Source organism: Diadema antillarum, unplaced genomic scaffold (genome assembly GCF_040938485.1).
Source record: "Diadema antillarum isolate AM-2024a unplaced genomic scaffold, OU_Dant_1.0 seq00000400_RagTag, whole genome shotgun sequence".
In the NCBI taxonomy this organism is placed as follows: domain Eukaryota; kingdom Metazoa; phylum Echinodermata; class Echinoidea; order Diadematoida; family Diadematidae; genus Diadema; species Diadema antillarum.
This window is the reverse complement of record NW_027271391.1, coordinates 75,172-94,103: the sequence shown is the minus strand read 5'-3', so window position 1 is coordinate 94,103 and position 18,932 is coordinate 75,172. Positions and strand designations below refer to the sequence as shown.

The 18,932-nt window shown below is 39.2% G+C and overlaps 1 protein-coding gene across 4 annotated transcripts in view; it reads left to right on the top strand.

Annotated features, from left to right (window-relative positions):
- The window catches only part of LOC139732126 (dystroglycan 1-like), a 138,230-nt gene that overhangs the window by 60,107 nt on the left and 59,191 nt on the right, over positions 1 to 18,932 (top strand). For 2 of the 4 annotated variants that reach the window (XM_071642999.1, XM_071642997.1), the window contains exon 1: positions 18,306 to 18,489. The exons of 1 other annotated variant lie outside the window; for it this stretch is intronic. The gene's annotated coding sequence lies outside the window, so the exon portion shown is untranslated. Of the gene's footprint in view, positions 1 to 18,305; positions 18,490 to 18,932 lie in introns of those variants that run through there. One more of the 4 variants, XM_071642996.1, reaches the window with a different exon arrangement.

Here is an 18,932-nt window from a genome sequence, read left to right as displayed (position 1 = left end):
GTAGCATCATGCATAACTGTAAAATTTGGCAAATTCCCAGAAAGAAACAGAAGGTGTACAGGGAATAAGCCTCTTCTTTATTTCATTGTAAACAGATGAAGAAAGAAGCAGATGGTGTACAGTGTTTTACAATAAGCCTCTTCTTTATTTTATTGTACAAAGGTGTCTCGGGAGTCATCGAAGTTGAAGCGGAAACGAAAGGCAAAACGGAGAAAGAGGAGCCCTTCAAAAGTATGTTTATTCAGGCTGTTGTGAATAGTTGTAGATAAAATCTGTAGTCATTTTGACTGTCATTTTATTTTTCAAGAAGTATCATGCCAAGAAATACATAATGGCCAAAAATGTTAAAAAATGAACAATATGACTTCATTGATCCTTTGCATTGTTGACTAGGCTGTGTATTAGACACCAGTTGGAAACCAGCAGTCATAGAGATAGACAAGTGCTAGTCAGTTACAATCCAAACGTTGTAGATAACACAAACTCTCCTTTGCGATGTATTTAATTTGATAAGTGAAGGGTATATATAATGTCCAATGCTGACAAATAAGACAAAAACATGAAGGCCCTTCGCATTGAATCAGTGAAGCACCTCTTCTCAAGTATATGTTCTATGATGTGCAGAATTGAACTTTCAAGCAAAGTGCTAAGTTGATTATTCTATTGGCTGACAAATCATTTTGTTGGTTTAAACTGCATTTGCAGATTGTTGATATTACTGAACCTCCTTTGGTACAGTGCACTCCTGATATAATGAACATGGTTTTCATGAAATTCCGGTTACTATGAAGTAAAAATTCAGGCTGCATTGTTTATTTTGTTCACTTATAATGACCTTTTTATATATCGTAAGAAAATTGCCCGTTCTGAGAGCTTTGTTATGGTGGGAGTCCACTGTATATGCAGTCATGTTTTTGTTATCTATCCAATTTTTAAAGATACGACCCAAGATGAAATTTCGAGAGTAACTGAACAATATATGATATAAAACACTGCATATATTTTTTTGTGTGTTTCGATTGATAAAGGATATGATCACAGTATTACAATTTATCAAATTGAAGCATATTTTATATTCCATTCTTTAGTATCATGGAATATAAAGGCTGTAGATACATGGGATAAGAAGTAAATGGTACACATTATATGTTTACATTTTTTACCATTTGGGTTTCATTCGAAATTACAATTCTGTTTGCTTCATTTCTTCATGTTTTACAGAAACAGAAAAGCAGTGAATCCCCACTGGCTGTGAACTTGTCTGATTCGTCATCCCAAACACTGATCACTGGATGGAAGACAACAAAGGATGAGGCAACCCAGTGGCCAGAAGACTTCACGTACCTTTCCCTGGACCACAGCTACGCCGTCACCATGGCACCTGTGCTTCGACCCGGTGGCTCAGTGCGTGAAGCAGCAGGATATCAATCTTCACATCACACAACTACACCACAGTCTCTTGAAGGAACTACAGCTCACCCACCATCAACTTCAGAACCTCAACCACCATCTCCTCCAGAACCTCAACCACCATCTCCTCCAGAACCTCAACCACCATCACCCCCTGAACTTCACCCACCGTCGCCTCCAGAACCTCAGCTACATGTACCATCATCTCCTGAACTTCATCCACCGTCACCTCATGCATCCCATCTACCGTCCCCACCAGAATCTCATCCACTGTCGCCACAAGGGCTTCAAACACATCAGACTTCAGATGACAGTGAATCTGATCCATCATCATCTTCATCGCAGTCTTCTTCATCGCAGTCTTCTTCATCACAGTCTTCTTCATCACAGTCATCATCACAATCATCACCATTACATCCTTCCGATGACTCTGACTTTGCATCACCTGATGATGAATCATCCGGTTCAGATCCAGAAGCCGAACCAGGGAATGCACACTACTGCTCAGAGAAGAAGTACATCATATTTGAGAGTCACCTAGATCAGCTGCTCTACGGCTTAAAGTGTGATAAGTGCACCAATGGCCACATTGCAGAATTGGTAAAATCAGTTGTGGGGACAATGCTTGCTGTCAAGGTGTTTTGTGTGTGTGGCAATATGGTCACACGATGGACAGCACAGCCAAGCATTGGCAGTCAGCCTGTTGGAAATATTATCACATGTGCTGCCATACTCTTCACTGGGAAGACGTATGAAGACTTACGTTCTGTTTCTAATATAATGAATTTGCAATTTTTGTCAAGCACAACATACTACGACATTCACGACAACCTCCTCCTGCCGACCATCAACGCATTCTATAATGCAGATATCAGCAGTGTCAGAGATGAAGTCTCTGGTGCAGAGGTCACTGTGTGTGGTGATGGCAGGTGTGATTCACCGGGGTACAGTGCAAAGTACTGTACTTACACCTGCCTTCACCATGACACACACAAGATACTTGGCATGGCTTTGGTCCATGTCAAGGAGGCAACGAGCTCCGTAGCCATGGAGAATGTCGGCTTTAAACGCACTCTGAACAGCCTCCTTGCAGCACAGTTGCCAATAACTGTTGTCGCTACAGATCGCCATCCAAGTATCAAGAAGACTATGAGGGAACAGTATCCCAATATTAGTCACCAATTTGATGTTTGGCACTTAACGAAGAGCCTAACAAAAACTCTAACAGCCAAGGCGAAGCAGAGAGACTGCCAGGAGCTTGGTCCCTGGATCAAGGCCGTCTCGAACCATGTGTGGTGGGCAGCACAAAACTGCAAGGAAGACGACATCATGCTCATTGAGATGATACAGTCGCTGACACACCATGTGTGCAATGTGCACACGTGGAACTCGGGGGAACGATTCCATAAGTGCGCCCACGAGGATCTCCCTCCAGATGAGATGTCTACGAAGAAGTGGCTAACACCGGGAAGCAAAGCACACGAAGCATTGCAAGAAGTGCTTTTCAACAAGCGTCTGGTTAATGACTTGAGACTCCTGACGAAGGCATGCCACACAGGAGCTCTAGAGGTGTATCATTCACTCTATCTCAAATATTGTCCGAAGCGCAAGCACTTCGAGTACCACAGCATGCTTGCTAGAGCTCAGTTGGCCATTCTAGACCACAATGCCAACACTGGAAGGGAACAGGCAACTGTGAGAAAGCCAAGAAAGGGTTCAGGGCAGGAAGGAGCTGGGCAGTTGCGATTTGTTTGGTCCAAAGCAACAAAGTCATGGGTCATCAAAACCGTTCCTGTGAAGAAGTCATACGACTATGTCCGGAATATGTTGGTTGCAGTGCTGGAACTTAAATCGGGAACTGTGTCTTTTCCAGCCCCAGAGATCCCTGTGCTACCGAAAAACATTGCTGCAGTTCCATGCCCTCCACGTGAGGAAATGCTGAGCCAGGCCACTTCTCGCTTTGTCAGAAAATAAATCAAGTGGACTGGAAACTGAATCATTCATAACCATGTATTTTTCATGAGGTTATCTTTGTACTTCCCAACATAGCTTGGACTTACAGAATCTACCAGGTACAATGTACATGTACTTGAAAGATCAATTTTTAAATTGATGCAAGTTTAGATGCGTCAATGTTTTCATGCAACGAAAGGAAGCATAGACGTGCCATTATAGAGATTATGTTTTCATGGTTTACTATCTACTGTATAGCCAGAAGCTGTCACCATGAAACACCTGATCGGTCTGATAGTTTCTTTCACTTTGGTTACTGAGCATTTGGTGCAGTGAAACAATGTTTTATTTATTGGTTTACCTACAAATTTTGCGCATACAAATTCACTGAAGAATAATCTGACACTACCAAAGCAGGAAACAAAAGTACATATTTTATATACCGTCATATATCAGACAAATTTTTACTGACAAAGTTGAACTACAATACTTTTATTTTGGATTGTACCAACAACAATGTGACCTAAAATAATTCTATTGATTTGAGCAACTTAATATCAGACGAGGCTGACTATTCATGTACAGGTTGTACCTGCAACCATCTCAAGAGGCAAATCATCTTGCAAGTGTGGAGCTTCTTTCATGTATTTGGCCAATTGACACTTGATTTTGTATTTTTCATCTGTTTGATTTCATATTTTGAAGCTTATAACATGTACGCGCACCCTGTAGCCTTTGTGTGTATTGTGAAGACTGACTGTGATTATAGTAAGGTTACATTGTACAGTGTATATTGTACTCATAATAAGGGAAGCATAAAAATTAGCCCTTGTAAGTAGCTACATGTATGTCGCTATAGACAGGCTTATTCACATGCAAATTGCTTTTATAAAGGCAAGATATAGTCTCTTCAGGCACACAGTCTTTATGAATGGGTGTAATTTGAGCAGGTTTGACTCCATTTTGGTTTGACTCCATGTTAAAGTTTGTCAACATTTTTTGATGGGTTATACTAAATATATTGTTATAGCAGTCTCATTTACCACCTGTGAAAGCAAGCTGAATCATTTACTTTGAGCTTTAGTTCCTAATTTCTAATAGTCTATATATGTACATGTAGGTAGTAACAGAACATGTTTTTGCGTAATTTAACAGTGAGAATTAATGGTTATCTGGAATGATATAACAGTATTACAATGGTCTCGATTTCCTTGTTGCAGAAAGTGATTAAGTCTGGACCGACCTGATTTTATCTGAGTACAGAACAAATACTTTAGAAATATCAGTTTATGCAACTGACGTGGATGTGGTAATGTGGGCGAACATGTCCACCATCTGTTTGGTTTACCATAGTGATGTCCTTTTATTTCTTTTATTTTTGCGAAGTTGTCATTTACGTGTCACTCACAACCCATGTACACGTGTACATCATTCAAGGGATTTTATCAGAGCAGTCACATTGCAGTGACTTGAAGTCAGGCCAGACCTTGGTGTGGTCATGCTTATTTTATGTATTTTGTTGAAGAATTGTGTGGAAGGTTATACGCAGAGCTTCTACATGAATAATGCATATAGCCACATATTTTTGCATGCGATACGTGTATGTATTCACTCTTTATCAGTGAATGTTATTTTTGTGTTTGGCCACCAAGACATCTGCAGTATTATAGGAAAGGCAGCTCTTTAGTGTCTCGGCAACAGAGCAGATGCGAGACATATATGTCACTTTTTCCTTCCACGGTAGTCTTGTCAGCGTCAAGAATTTCATCAGAGCAGTCACATTGCAGTGACTTGAAGTCAGGTCAGGCCTTGGTTTGGTCATGCTTATTTCATGTATTTTGTTGAAGAATTGTTTGGAAGGTTGTACGCAGAGCTTCTATATGAATATAGCCACATATATTTGCATGCGATACGTGTATGTATTCACTCATTATCAGTGAATGTGATTTTTGTGTTTGGCCATCAAGACATCTGCAGTATTATAGGAATAGTGCCTCGGCTACAGAGCAGATACAAGACATACATGTATATGTCACTTTTTCCTTCCACGGTAATCTTGTCAGCGTCAAGAATTTCATCAGAGCAGTCACATTGCAGTGACTTGAAGTCAGGTCAGGCCTTGGTGTGGTCATGCTTAAATTTCATGTATTTTGTAGAAGAATTGTTTGGAAGGTTGTACGCATAGCTTCTATGTATATAGCCACATATTTTTGCATATGTGTACAGGACTTGTATTCACTCTTTATCAGTGAATGTTATTTTTGTGTTTGGCCACCAAGACATCTGCAGTATTATAGGAAAGGCAGCTCTTTAGTGTCTTGGCTACAGAGCATATGCGAGACATATATATGTCACTTTTTCCTTCCACGGTAATCTTGTCAGCATCAAGAATTTTATCAGAGCAGTCACATTGCAGTGACTTGAAGTCAGGCCAGACCTTGGTGTGGTCATGCTTATTTTATGTATTTTGTTGAAGAATTGTTTGGAATGTTATACGCAGAGCTCTACATGAAGAATGTATATAGCCACATATTTTTGCTTTACGTGTATGTATTCACTCTTTATCAGTGAATGTGATTATTGCGTTTGGCCATCAAGACATCTGCAGTATTCTAGGAATGGTGTCTCGGCTACAAAGCAGATACAAGACATACATGTATATGTCACTTTTTCCTTCCACGGTAGTCTTGTCAGCGTCAAGAATTTCATCAGAGCAGTCACATTGCAGTGACTTGAAGTCAGGTCAGGCCTTGGTGTGGTCATGCTTATTTCATGTATTTTGTAGACGAATTTTTTGGAAAGTTGTATGTAGAGCTTCTACATGAATGTATATAGCCACATATTTTTGGTTACGTGCATGTATGTATTCACTCTTTATCAGTAAATTGAATTTTTGTGTTTAGCCACCAAGACATCTGCAGTATTATAGGAAAGGCAGCTCTTTAGTGTCTCGGCTACAGAGCAGATGCGAGACATATATGTCAGTTTTTCCTTCCACGGTAGTCTTGTCAGTGTCAAGAATCCAGGTTAAAGTTTGCAAGGGCAAAACTTGAAATCCTCTGATTCAAATACTGTCTATGAGTTGACATGAAACATAATTCAGATAATGTGGGAGTGTCATGTGTCATGCAAATTCAAGTACTATTATGTTACATTCTGTAATAGTAATACCGTAACCTGTACAGTTGGTTGTGGAGTTTCAGGCTAGTTGCACCTGTACATGTATATGATTTCATTTGATTTTAAATGTATATTACCTACAGCTGTATGTAAATATACATGCTGTATTATGTCAGTGTAATATCAGTGCATGACTGATTTACATGTTAAGTTCTCATTCATATCTTTTCGTTGGAATGTCCAAAGGTGATGTGATTTCGTAGGAATATTGTTGATAAACAAGTTTGTTTAGAAAATGTAGGTCAAGGGACACAGGTCAATGAACTTGGCCACAAATGCTACATGTGTATGTACGCTACACCCATTTATTGGTATTGGGGTTTGCAGGTGGGAGGGTAGATGCAACCAGGTGGCAATGTGATGTTACAATGAGATAACCATGGTCATAGGTCAAAAGTAAAGGTGTAAGGTCAGTGTACTTCATGCAATCTTTTTCATTTCCATGGTAACATAACTTCAGGTAGTTTGTATGTGTTGATCAAAGTTTTCCAGCCTGATAGTTACCCATAGGCATAGTTATTACTTCTTGAAGAAGGTAGCAGTCATGGAGTTTTGGGGGAATGGCAATAAACTTATGTTTAATTTGTTGTGCAGAACTTTAGATAGCAGTATATGTACGTATATCTGATTACAACTTTGCATGAATATTGCTTTTATCCAGTTTAATGTCATTATGAGTTTACCATGGTCAAATAGAAAGGTTTAGGAACTATTGTACTTATGGGAGTTGTGTCAAATCGGTGAGAGACTTGATAATGTATTCTAGGGAAGGAATTGATATATTCCGGATAATCAGTTTGCTGAAACATGGAAATAACTTAAATATATGTTTTGCTTTTTATTACATTGACATATTTCTCACCTCTTTTTGTTTTTATTTGCTGGAGTGAGTGAGTGAGTGAGTGAGTGAGTGTACACCTTGTACAAATGTACGTCATCAGGCATCCACCACTAACTTTATTCATATATTTTTTTTTTTCTGCAGGGGGCTTAGTTTGGCCAAGCAAGTAAAGGATAAAGGCCTAAGTTTGCCCCTAAAAGTCCTGGATGTTGGCCTAAAACAGAGCAAAACAACAACAGCAACAAAATAATTTCGGTAGCCCATAAGGGCAGGTAAAATTTGACAATTTTTACTGGCTCTGTCCCTGACATTTTCAGAGAAAGAGAGAAGAAAAAAAAAACAGAAATATGGAAGCTTGACCATAGCTCGCACACACACACACATGCACAATTATATACAGCGCACTCCCATTATAACCAACACAGTTTAACAAAATTTCGGTCACAACAAAGTAAAAATTAAGGGCCGCAACATTATTAGCTGTATTCCAATTGTTTATTCATTCTGTTATAACGAAATTTCAATATAATGGAAAAAAAATGCTGGTCCCGAAGACTTTGTTATAATGAGAGTCCACTGTATATAAATACAATTGAAAAGTTGAAGGTCTTTTTCCAAATGTTTGTTCTATCAATGCTCTTCTATCTTGTAATTTGACAGTTCTGACAATTTTAATGTTGCTTTTTATCAAACTGTTTTAACATGTTTGTTTGCAAGCACCAAATTCCATGGCTAAAGTCATTCATGTCTTGAACCTGGTGTGTATTACATGGTCAGGCTCAAGTGTTAACACCCACCATCTCCCCCCCCCCCCCCCCCCAAACAATAATAATAATAATAAATAAATAAAATAAAATAAAAAATAATAATAATAATATAAAAAAAAAAACACCAACAAAACACACACACACACACAGAAACAAAAACAAAAACAAAACATGCTACTGCTTGCATTATGGGACAAGGTAGGCTGTGGTGACATGAATACATCTGTTCTACACATGTATCTCGTCATGTAACCCCTCTAAAGTGATGTGTGTTTGTGGGTGGGGAGGGGGCTTAGCTGTACCACTGCAACGTTTTGATGAATGAACTGTACAAATGTATTGGTAGAAAGTACTGGTATGATGTACAACTGAACAGTGTAGACACCATATTCTATACAAAATAGAATAAACTAACATGCAAGGTGTTTTCCCTAGTTCATTTACAAGAATGTAGGCCTACACTGTAAATACTATGTACACTGTATTCTCAATGAGTTCTCATAGCAACTCCTTAGTACACCTGCATGAACACATTTTTACGATGAGATTCTGCTGTTCTTCATGCACAACCAAAACATATCCACCAACACCTCAATCACATTGGTCAGAATCTTCTCGCATACATGTAACGCTGTACAAAATTACCATATTCAAGGAAATTACATTGAAGTAAGGTTTATTATATACTGTATAAAAAGTAGTTTACAATAATGGACATCACAAATATGAGCACTAACGAAGTGTCCCTCCATATTTAAAAGCATTTACATGTACATGTACTGTACATGTGTATGTACTGTACATATCTCAGGGTGGTCCACGAGGGGTTTTAGCATGTCGCTGCAACATGCTAAAATTCTTGTGCAACATCCTAAAAAGCCAGCAACATGCTATGCAACATCCTCAAGAATTTGCAACAAGCTAAAAGTAAAAGTATTCAAAAATGTGCAAAACATGTGCATAACGTAAGAAACATCAAACTACCAGGTACTTTAGATATTTGTGTGCAAAACATGAGAGAGAACATTGAATGTAAGCAGCACAAAGAGAGATAAGCAGCAAAATATTGCCTACTAAGTACTCATCGTGTGCGCTCCGCGCATATTCAATTTCTGCAATATTCTCAGATTCTGAGCTTGCAACATGCTAAAATTTCAAGTTGTGGACCACCCTGTATCTACATATTCATTCACGATTGTTTGGAAGCACAACATCTTCCCTCAAGGTAAAACCAATCTGGTTCTTCTCAACAACAAAAACCAAAGTTTCATAATGCAAAATCATACAGTAGAGCCTCGGGGTTCTCAAGACAGTAAATGAAAACTTCTTCGCATACATGTTATTCATAAGACCAAAGAAAATAGTATTAAAATAGTTGGCACTCTAAACAGGACTAAATTCTATATTTTCACTCCTGCGCAATACATGTACCAGTAATAAGTACATGTACCAGTAATAAGTACATGTACAAGTTTTCACTTTTCTCAGATTTTTGTGTATTTTAAATTGTAAACTCGGTCATGTATAATGAGACCCTTAGGACCAAGACAATTTGTTCTTTATATATTTTTGTTATCAGTATTCAATAAACAATAGAAAACAAAGGAAATAAATTCATTGGGACCTGAGGAATTAGTTTGTTACATTGTATATCAGGTATTTTGTTATATCTGATCTCTTTATGTCATGTTTCCACTGTACTTCACCATTGAAACATAATACATCCGCTGACACTTTGCGGCAGAGGCATAAAAACTGTCCATAATTATGACATGTATGGCACACAACTGCGAGGACTTATACCAAGGAGATTGTGATGAATAGGACAACAATGGAGCACAAGCGCATCAATATACATGTAGCACACTGATCTGAATCAATGCTTATGTGTCATCAATCACTTGGTTACATTGGTTCTGTGATTATGACTGTTAATGAAAATTGCATCAAGTTCCTGGAAATACACACTGACAAATATTTTGTATTTCTGGGGGATATACATTTAGTTATTGACAATGACATTTTTTCTTTCCAATGAGAAATCATAACATGTAAAACATGTTGCATGTACGTAGTTCCTCCAAACTTAAAAAAAACAAACATTTAAAACCAGTATTAGTCTTTCTTTTAAGTTATAATCAGAGCCAAAACATAATTACATAAAGAAATAGAGCTAGCAAAATTACCTTGTTATACATAAATTTACCACATGTTTTTATAAAGTTTTTATTTTTATTGAGGGTTTACCACACATGACTATTCAATTGGTATCGGGTATAGGCCTACACATACTGATTTCACACAAAGCCAATAGCATTTCCATTCATAAACAAAACATGGAATGTATATTTATACAAGGCCTAAAAGGTACCAATCTGCGTTTATTTCTGGCTGAAGAAGTATTGTTATACACAAATCTTTGGGTGTACCTAACTGGTTTGCTGACAATACATATCCTTGCAAACAAAAGTTTGCAATTTAAAGAATAAAGCATATGGTATAGACATACTTGAATTACTGGCAATAACAATCTTTCCTTACATTGTATATTAACAACATCAAAAAATTTACTCAAAGAATGACTCTAAAATTATGAGTAAAGAGGAGTTGCTTAGTTGTGCATGCACATGCACAAGCTACCCTTGTATTTTACACTAAAAATTCAGCTGCATATGTGCTGCTATGGAAGGTCCAAAACTGTCCAAGTGCGTGCAAAAAAAAAAAAAAAATAATAATAATAATAACAGTAAAAATAAGGGGAGGGGAACAAAAGAAATTGACTGCAACATAGTCCTAAATGGCCATCTCCTCTGGGACTGCAAGAAGTTCTCCATCATCACTCAAACGGAACCCAGTGTACACGTTGTCTGGGGCTGGGAATGTTCCTCTGACTTTCTTTACTGCACATGCCGGGATGACTTTTCGTATGCCCTTGCCAAGGTAGGAGTGTACCCAATAAGTAAACATACGGTAGGCAGCGTACCTGTAAGACCTGGACAAAATAATAAAAAATATGACACCAAGTTTAAATTAGTGCATTCCCGTTAGAGCAAACATGGTTTTGAAATTCCAGTTACAACAAAATAAAAGCTCAGGCCGCAACATTATTCTCTCTACATTAGGTCTATGTCGTTGTTTTTTTTAATTGTTTATTTCTTCGCTTATAACAAAATTTTGATACAAACAAAAGAAAATTGCCATCCAGAGGACTTATATATACATGTAACAGGAGCAGAGAGTACACTGTATACATAAACGTACATTGTAGCAATGAGTACCAATGACAATGTAGGTGTAGATCTATGATAGCACTGTCGCAGAGCTGTGTTTGAAGGCACACGCATACATTGACAGTATTGTCCTAATTAAATAATTATAATCCATGCATGCAATGTCAGTGGAGAGAAGGGTCCCACCAGGACCCTACTTTCCACTGACATTGCATGCATACAATTATTATTAGGACAATGCTGTCAATGTATGCTTGTGCAGACAAACAAAGCTCTGCAACAGTGCTATAGATCTAACTGGGAGTGTTACACCTACATTGTCATTGGTACTCTTTGTACAGCTTGTATGTACACCTCGTAAGGTCGTACAACTGTATATGCAAGAAAGAGTGTCACTCGGTACGTTTACAAAAACAATTCAGCAAATGCTCCAACTTTAATACAACAGACTCAGAGAGCTGTTACTTTGCATTTACTAGTTATAGTGAAGTTACAGATTCTAAAAGATAAACTTTATAGAAAAGAAAAAAAAAAGATTGTTAGAAGACCCTATAATTTATTTGGGGTGTGTTTGTACGGTCGTGGTATGTATGCTGCAGAGACTCCAAATCTCCCGTTTTCGACGGGAGATCTCATGCCAAAAGCCCATTTTTGCAAAATTTCCCGTTCTCCCGTTTGACTGAGATTTTATTTCTCCGCCCTGACTCTGTGTCTCCCGGTGGAAAGGATTTCTTACTTATTGCCATCGTGTATGTTGAAAAAAATAAGCCTTAGATAGCACTAGAGAACATCTAGAACCCTAGGAACGTTGCGCTTCGCACACATCAACTTGAAGTCTCCCGTTTGCTAGGGGTTTTGGGCGGGAGAATCTCCAAATCAGAAGGTGCTTGGGGTTGGAGTCTGTATTGTAATGCTGCGTGGGGGGAGGGGGGGATTCAGTAAAATTCCTCGCCCATCAACATCATCAATCAGTCTCACTTTTTCTAATTATGAACAAAATCAAGCCACATATTCAATCGAAGTAGAATGGAGTCGCAAACAATCATGGTAAAACTTCTTACGTTACAGTGACATTGCCAAGTGAAGGGCATGGATGGTGTATGGTCTGGCTTGACTTACTTATTGGGAAGAACTGCAGGCACATTGCCTCTTCGGTCGTGTCCCCTGATGTCCCCACGCGCTATCAGTGTGGCTCTCAGCACTGCAGGGACAAGACAGACCTTTGGAAAGTCCTTGTGAAGAGTAATACATTCACATTTTTCTTCCTTCATCAGTGGATGACAACTTTCCTCTTCATGGCAGCAACGGCACTGCAATGGGGAATCCAGTGGAGTGCATTGGTGACAGTGGCACCACCAGTTTCCGTCCATGCGATTTGGAGAAGGGACAGGCGCTGGCGCTGGTGCAGGCGGGTCATCATCCCTGCCACTTGTAGATCTACGGGCTTCCATTTCTGCTGCAGAATACTGCGGTTCGAAATTGTATGGCATTGGTCCAGCCATCAGTGAAGGATTACGGAAACTATTTACCGGTATATACAATTCAAAATATACAATTCAATGTAGATGGAACCGTGAAACAAAACTCGAGCTGGAATGGCGTGAACGTAAACAGCGTGAAAATCAACAGCGTGCAATATACATGTAGCTACAGAGACGTGTGTGTGTGTGTATAACAAAGCTAACTGTGTACAGACAGTACATAATGCGCGACGCGACTTGACTGCTTGGTTGAACAGCGTGTGTCGGATGCATGCAAGCTCGCGCTCACGCTGTTTGTACTGGATTACATGCACGTCGGCGTCACCACCACTGCTGCTGCATGATTGTGCATGCATGCACTGTAGTAGCACGAAACGGGTATGAAATATCGAGACTACGTGGGATCGGTAGCGAACATTGTTTACCGAGCCTGAAGCTGCCAATCTAACAGAGTAATGATTGTAAGCACAAGAAAGTAAATATTTACAATTTATTAATTATTTTAACCCTTAAATAATTACAAACCTTCTAAAAATATTATTTTATTGCAAAAAATATAATTAAGGTAGAAACAAATGGAATTTGTAATGAATATACTACGGATAAGGGGAAACTGAAATAGCCAATCGACGCCCCTCAGTCCGTGGTCCTCTGAAACGTCATCACAACGCGGGGGGCTTGAAAGCATGGCGGACTCCAGTGTGGCAAAGAAGCAGACGACAATGGTCTTGAAAATGTTGAATAACTTTACTAATATTCATTCACAAGAGGCCAGACACCATAAACGTGTCAGTAAGCATACTGTGAACACTCACAGTGAGCCAAAAAGCCAGGGTTTGTCTTCCCTTTAAAGAGATGGACATTAGGAACAAGGGTAGCCTTGTACCCAGCGGCCCAGCTATGTGTTTTATGACCTTGTTAGAGCCAAAATGTCTTAAGTCATAATTTTGTGGCAATAAAAATAAGACTGTGGTATCAGTTGTGAAGCTGTAGGGGCCTGCCAATGTTTATTTCAGAATATATTATGCAAGAAGACCAAATATACTGTACTGGAAGCCATAGAAAGGATTTGAATAAAAGCATCGTGTGATGTCTTATTCTTCGGAAAAATAAATATTCCCATGAAAGTTCTGATACTTGATGATTGTGTCTTCAGCACTTTCCACCATATCAATGAGAAATCAAGAAGATATTTTATTTTTAAGAGCGTACTTTCTTTTTAAAGGGTTCAAAGTATTGAAATGTAATACACCAAATGTTGGAATGATTACTGATACCAGGGAGGTCACCTCCGTGCTGATACAGAAGAGTTTTTTTGTCACTTGTCACAGTGGTGTGAATTCTCCCACTGAATGAGTCTCTGATGTTGCAATGATACTGCCTTCTTGCTCCTCCGTGAACCGCTCTGGCTGGCATCAGCGGCCTTCTTGCAAAACATTCTAAAGGTAGCAATGGAGACGGTGAGATGTGTCGTGGGAGTAGGACAGTCGTCTCTTTGTTCCAGGGAGCCTGGAGACTTCAGTTTCAAGTTGGTCCATCATGGAGCATGAGTCATATTGCTTGGAATGTGGTACTCACAAACACACACTCACATAAACACATCACACACACACACAAACTCACAAACACACAGCTCCCCTCAATACACAATGCACCTGCTTGGCCTGCATTGCGATTTGTGATATGACACGGACTACCCATTACGTTTTGCAGCATATTGCCGCATCAGTTACTGCTAGGGAAATGTTCTTGGCTCAGATTTCTCACCACCAGAGCTAGTCTCTGTTCAGACACTTATCATCCAAGTTTGTAGCGCAGAACTGTAATAAAAACCAGAAATGTTCACGTACATGAAACTTTCATGATTTTCTTGTGTAACCAAAATTTGCAAAAGTAAAATGCATGCAAAAATTCTCATCTATACAATGCATTGAATGTCAGTGGCAAGTCATATTTCACATTGCAAAAAGAGCCATTGGCTCCAGTTTGTGAAAGTTTCATCCCCACCAACGTTTCTGGATTTGCAGTACGTACGTTTTGTTTGAAACAAGCGCAAGCTCATGTTCAATACAGTTTCATGCTTAACCATCTCAAATTATACTTTAACATGCCCAATCATGGTAGAAGCTCTTAAACAATAAACATTGCATGACAACCATCAGATGTTGAAATTTCCTAGTAAGGGTTTATAAAGCCAGGTTTCTGGAGTATGTTTACAAGAAAACATCCTACAGGACCTAGAATTATTCCACTTTCCATGTCTGATCCTTGAATTGAAACCAACTTCAGATTTGACGGGGTCTGGTGACCAAAAACACTACATCAGGTTTCACAGCCTATTGAATCATGATTGAAATACAAGGTAATTCAGCAATTTCTGTTTAATGGTACCATGAAAAAAGCTCCATTTTCATGTTTGATTGATTTTTTTTTGTATTTCAAGAATCTATGATAATCTTATTGAGGCTGCTCCATTGAGCTGATTGGCATCCATACCACGTACAAACGTTCCCATGCACAATGCGGGGGGGGGGGGGGGGGGGGGGGTAGAGAAATGTGTTATAGCTGAAATTTTAAGATAAACATTCGAAGATGTCGTGTCATCATTCTCATACAAAATGTCAACTAAGATGTCACTGTCGAGTCACTTCGGTATTGCTCTCCTTTGTTAGGTTGCATATCTCTCTGTCTGTCTTTCAGGGTCAACTCTTTCCATTTGCTCCGTTTGTGTGACCCATTGTTCAGAAATTTCATATTTGATGAGCCAGGGACATGGGGCTCTGTTGTCATGTAAATGTTGCATTGTGATGGGAGACATCCTTTACATTCCAAATGATTAGGCTACCTGATATGCACCATGAAGTAAAAAAAAAGAGAAGAAAAACCAAACAGTTTTTCTCTCTTATGGTACATGATTACACCCCATCCTGCTGTTATTTGTCTCAACAACGACAACATAATTGACAGCATATTTTTGGTTACTCAATGAATCCTTAACCAGGAAACAGGGTATGGAATTCCTCTGTTGAGGATCGTGAAGGAAAAATTATGTCGTGAGCATTTAAGTCAGAAAGATACAATAGCCACATTCACACATACAAAGTAGTGGGATAACAATCGCAATTCATATCTCTGGATATTTTGTTAGCGCTCACTTGGAGAGAAGTATCCAGCTAATTGACACACACAGCATACTTCACTGTGTGCGCTTCTCTTTGCCCTTTGTTTTTGTGGCATGGTGCTCACACTGCTGTTGTGCTGCACACGCTAATGTGATGTGCGCTCTGAATATTGGGACGTAAAATCTCAGGATTATTTGGTCCAGCGTTCACACAAACACAGCGGGGCGAATTATCGCGATAATTCAGGAATAAGCACAAGGGCAATTCCGCGGTTAGTAACGTTACATTTAAAGAAATTTAGATATTTATTTTTACTACTAAATCACCATTTATTCATTTCAAGTCAAAATCATTTTAAAACATGTTCATCCTTCCTAGGTCTATGATATAGAAAAGAATGAGTACAATCCAATAAATATTAGAATTGCTATGGCAACTAAAAGGGCTGGTTAGTAACGTTACGAAAAAAGGACATGACAAAAAAATCAATGTCTTAAAACAAAAAGTGTGCAAAATTTCAAGTTACTTAAAACAAAATGTTGCATTAATTTCAATTATTGCATCATGACAAATGTTCACACAAATATTTTTAGCAGTTCGACCGATGATTTATTAGCTAGACCCCAAATGCATGGTTAGTAACGTTACGGTTAGTAACGTTACATTTGTCCGGAGTAATTCCGCAGGTCATTTCACCCTTTTGTAATCAACAAAATGTCACATGACTTCTGGAGTATTTAAATGTATTCATCTTTTACCTTTTAGCAAAAATTTGAAGAAAAAATTTCAAAGCAACCCACTGTAATTTGCATTTAAGTGAATTTCAGCATCCCCAGTCCCACATGTACATTTTAAATGATGGTTTTAGATCTCGCAAAATCAATGAATATGAAAAATAAAATCTACTGAATTTGAAAGACCTTAGTGATTGGTGAACATCCATGGCATTAGTTAATACCTAAATTAAAGAGTAAGATAAAGAGGCACATTTCTTTTATCCATGTCATGTCCACCTAACTGCGGAATTGCCCACAAGATATCTTGGGATTTGCATGGGAATGCTGATTTGCAAATAATTGGTGGGATATTTGGGTCCACACAGGCAAAAATCTTGAAATTTCAATCCCATGCAAATCTTGAGATTGTATTCTGCTAGTTCCCATAAATGTGAATCCCACATCAGAAGTAGTTGGTGTACAGGATACCCTACCATTAGTACCGAGGAATGCCTACCCTCACAGCGGAATTCATGGGTAGGCTGATAAAGGCATTAATGCTTATCATGAACATGCCAGCTATTGAAGCAGATAGAAAGATAGATAGTACAGTCCTGCTTTTGGGGGGGGGGGTGCAACATCATCCAACGAGTCAATCAAATTACAGGCATAACAGAATTTATTCATTTTCTAATTCAAACTGCCATGCCCCTAATGAAATTAGACTCTATCTGACTTTGTGGGCCTCACAATAATGTGTGTGAAAGCTGCGTTGCCACTACACCACAAGTGATAGACATGTTTTGATCATTCCGGAAAAATTTAGACATGACCAAAGTGACAGGAGCTATATTTGAATGTTCCTCTATCATCATCAATTATTCATGAACGACCCATGAGCAGACAACGACATGATGGAAAAAATGCTATCTAACAAACAAAAAAAGAAGAGTGCTTGTTGATATTGAAACACATTCGTTACTGTAAAAAATAGTGCACATGTTACAGTTGAAGGCGCATGGTGCTTTGATACGAAATTGATTGAATTTGATGCCCCTGGCTCTTTCTTCATGAAGGAGCGAGGATGATGCAAGCATATAATGCAGCATAATGGAGGAGGGAGGAGAGGAGGAAGAGAGAATGGGGTCTGTGTTTGAAGACTACATGGAGTTGGGGATGCATTTGTGCCAGAGGATCATATTGAAGACTGGGGGGTGATGTGATGGGAGTGGGAAGAGTCGTTGCCAGGCAAGAGAGCGATCCGCGAGCGCGAGTGGAGAACAGGGAGGGATCTTACAGAGTGACATGCTTTCTCTCCATCTCTCCCTCTCTCTCTAGAAAGTCCTCTCACTGTGTAGGAGTATGCATGGCTGCCTGCTTCTATCCATCTACCATCTCTTGTCCACAGTAGCTAGTCACCGGCTTAGCCCTGCTCTACTCTGCTGCGGCGGTCCGTCTGTTCTCCAGCGGGCGGACATTTCTCTGTGACATTGCATCTCAGGGAGGGATCAAGGGGGGGAGAAGCTAGCTAGAAGCTGCCAGTGTTGGAATTATACCCCTTGTAAACCCCCCTCGCCCAAGATTTGTTGCCCGAGTTTTCAGCTGGTTTGACTTGTGCCATTTGTTCATTCTTTTTGTTCGGGTGGATTTCGAACTCCCTCGCTCTGGAATATTTCAGTGAAGGCTTCAATACTCTATCCTCGTGTCCAGTCTCAGCCAGCTGTGTGTGCCATGTGGATATAAAAGGCTTAGTGGTGTCATCCAGCCAAGAAAAGGAGACTTCTGGTGGGTAAGATGGGGCTAAATTCCCGCACTTGTCACATAAATGGTATAGAGGGTTTGTGACCCAATTCAATACTGGCCTTGATACTGATGTTTTGTAAATTGGAGCTAATTTATTATATGAATATCATCGTTATGATTCCACAACTAGCAGCATAGACTAGATGTATGAGTACGTACACAGTTTCATACTCCTTTTTTATATGCCACACATATGAAGTACGCATATGCAGAATGATGTATGAGATGACGTTTCTTTACTTTAGGGGGTACGAAACTGCATCAGTGCCGATGTGTGTGGTACACTTACATGTACCTGTGAGGACCATGAATTGAGTTTGGCTGCAGTAGGTCAGCAATCTACGTCACTGAGAAAACTCTGATTGATTTATTGACGGTCCAGTTCGTAATTAGCCATTACGGGGGGATGGATGTAAATTGCACAACAAA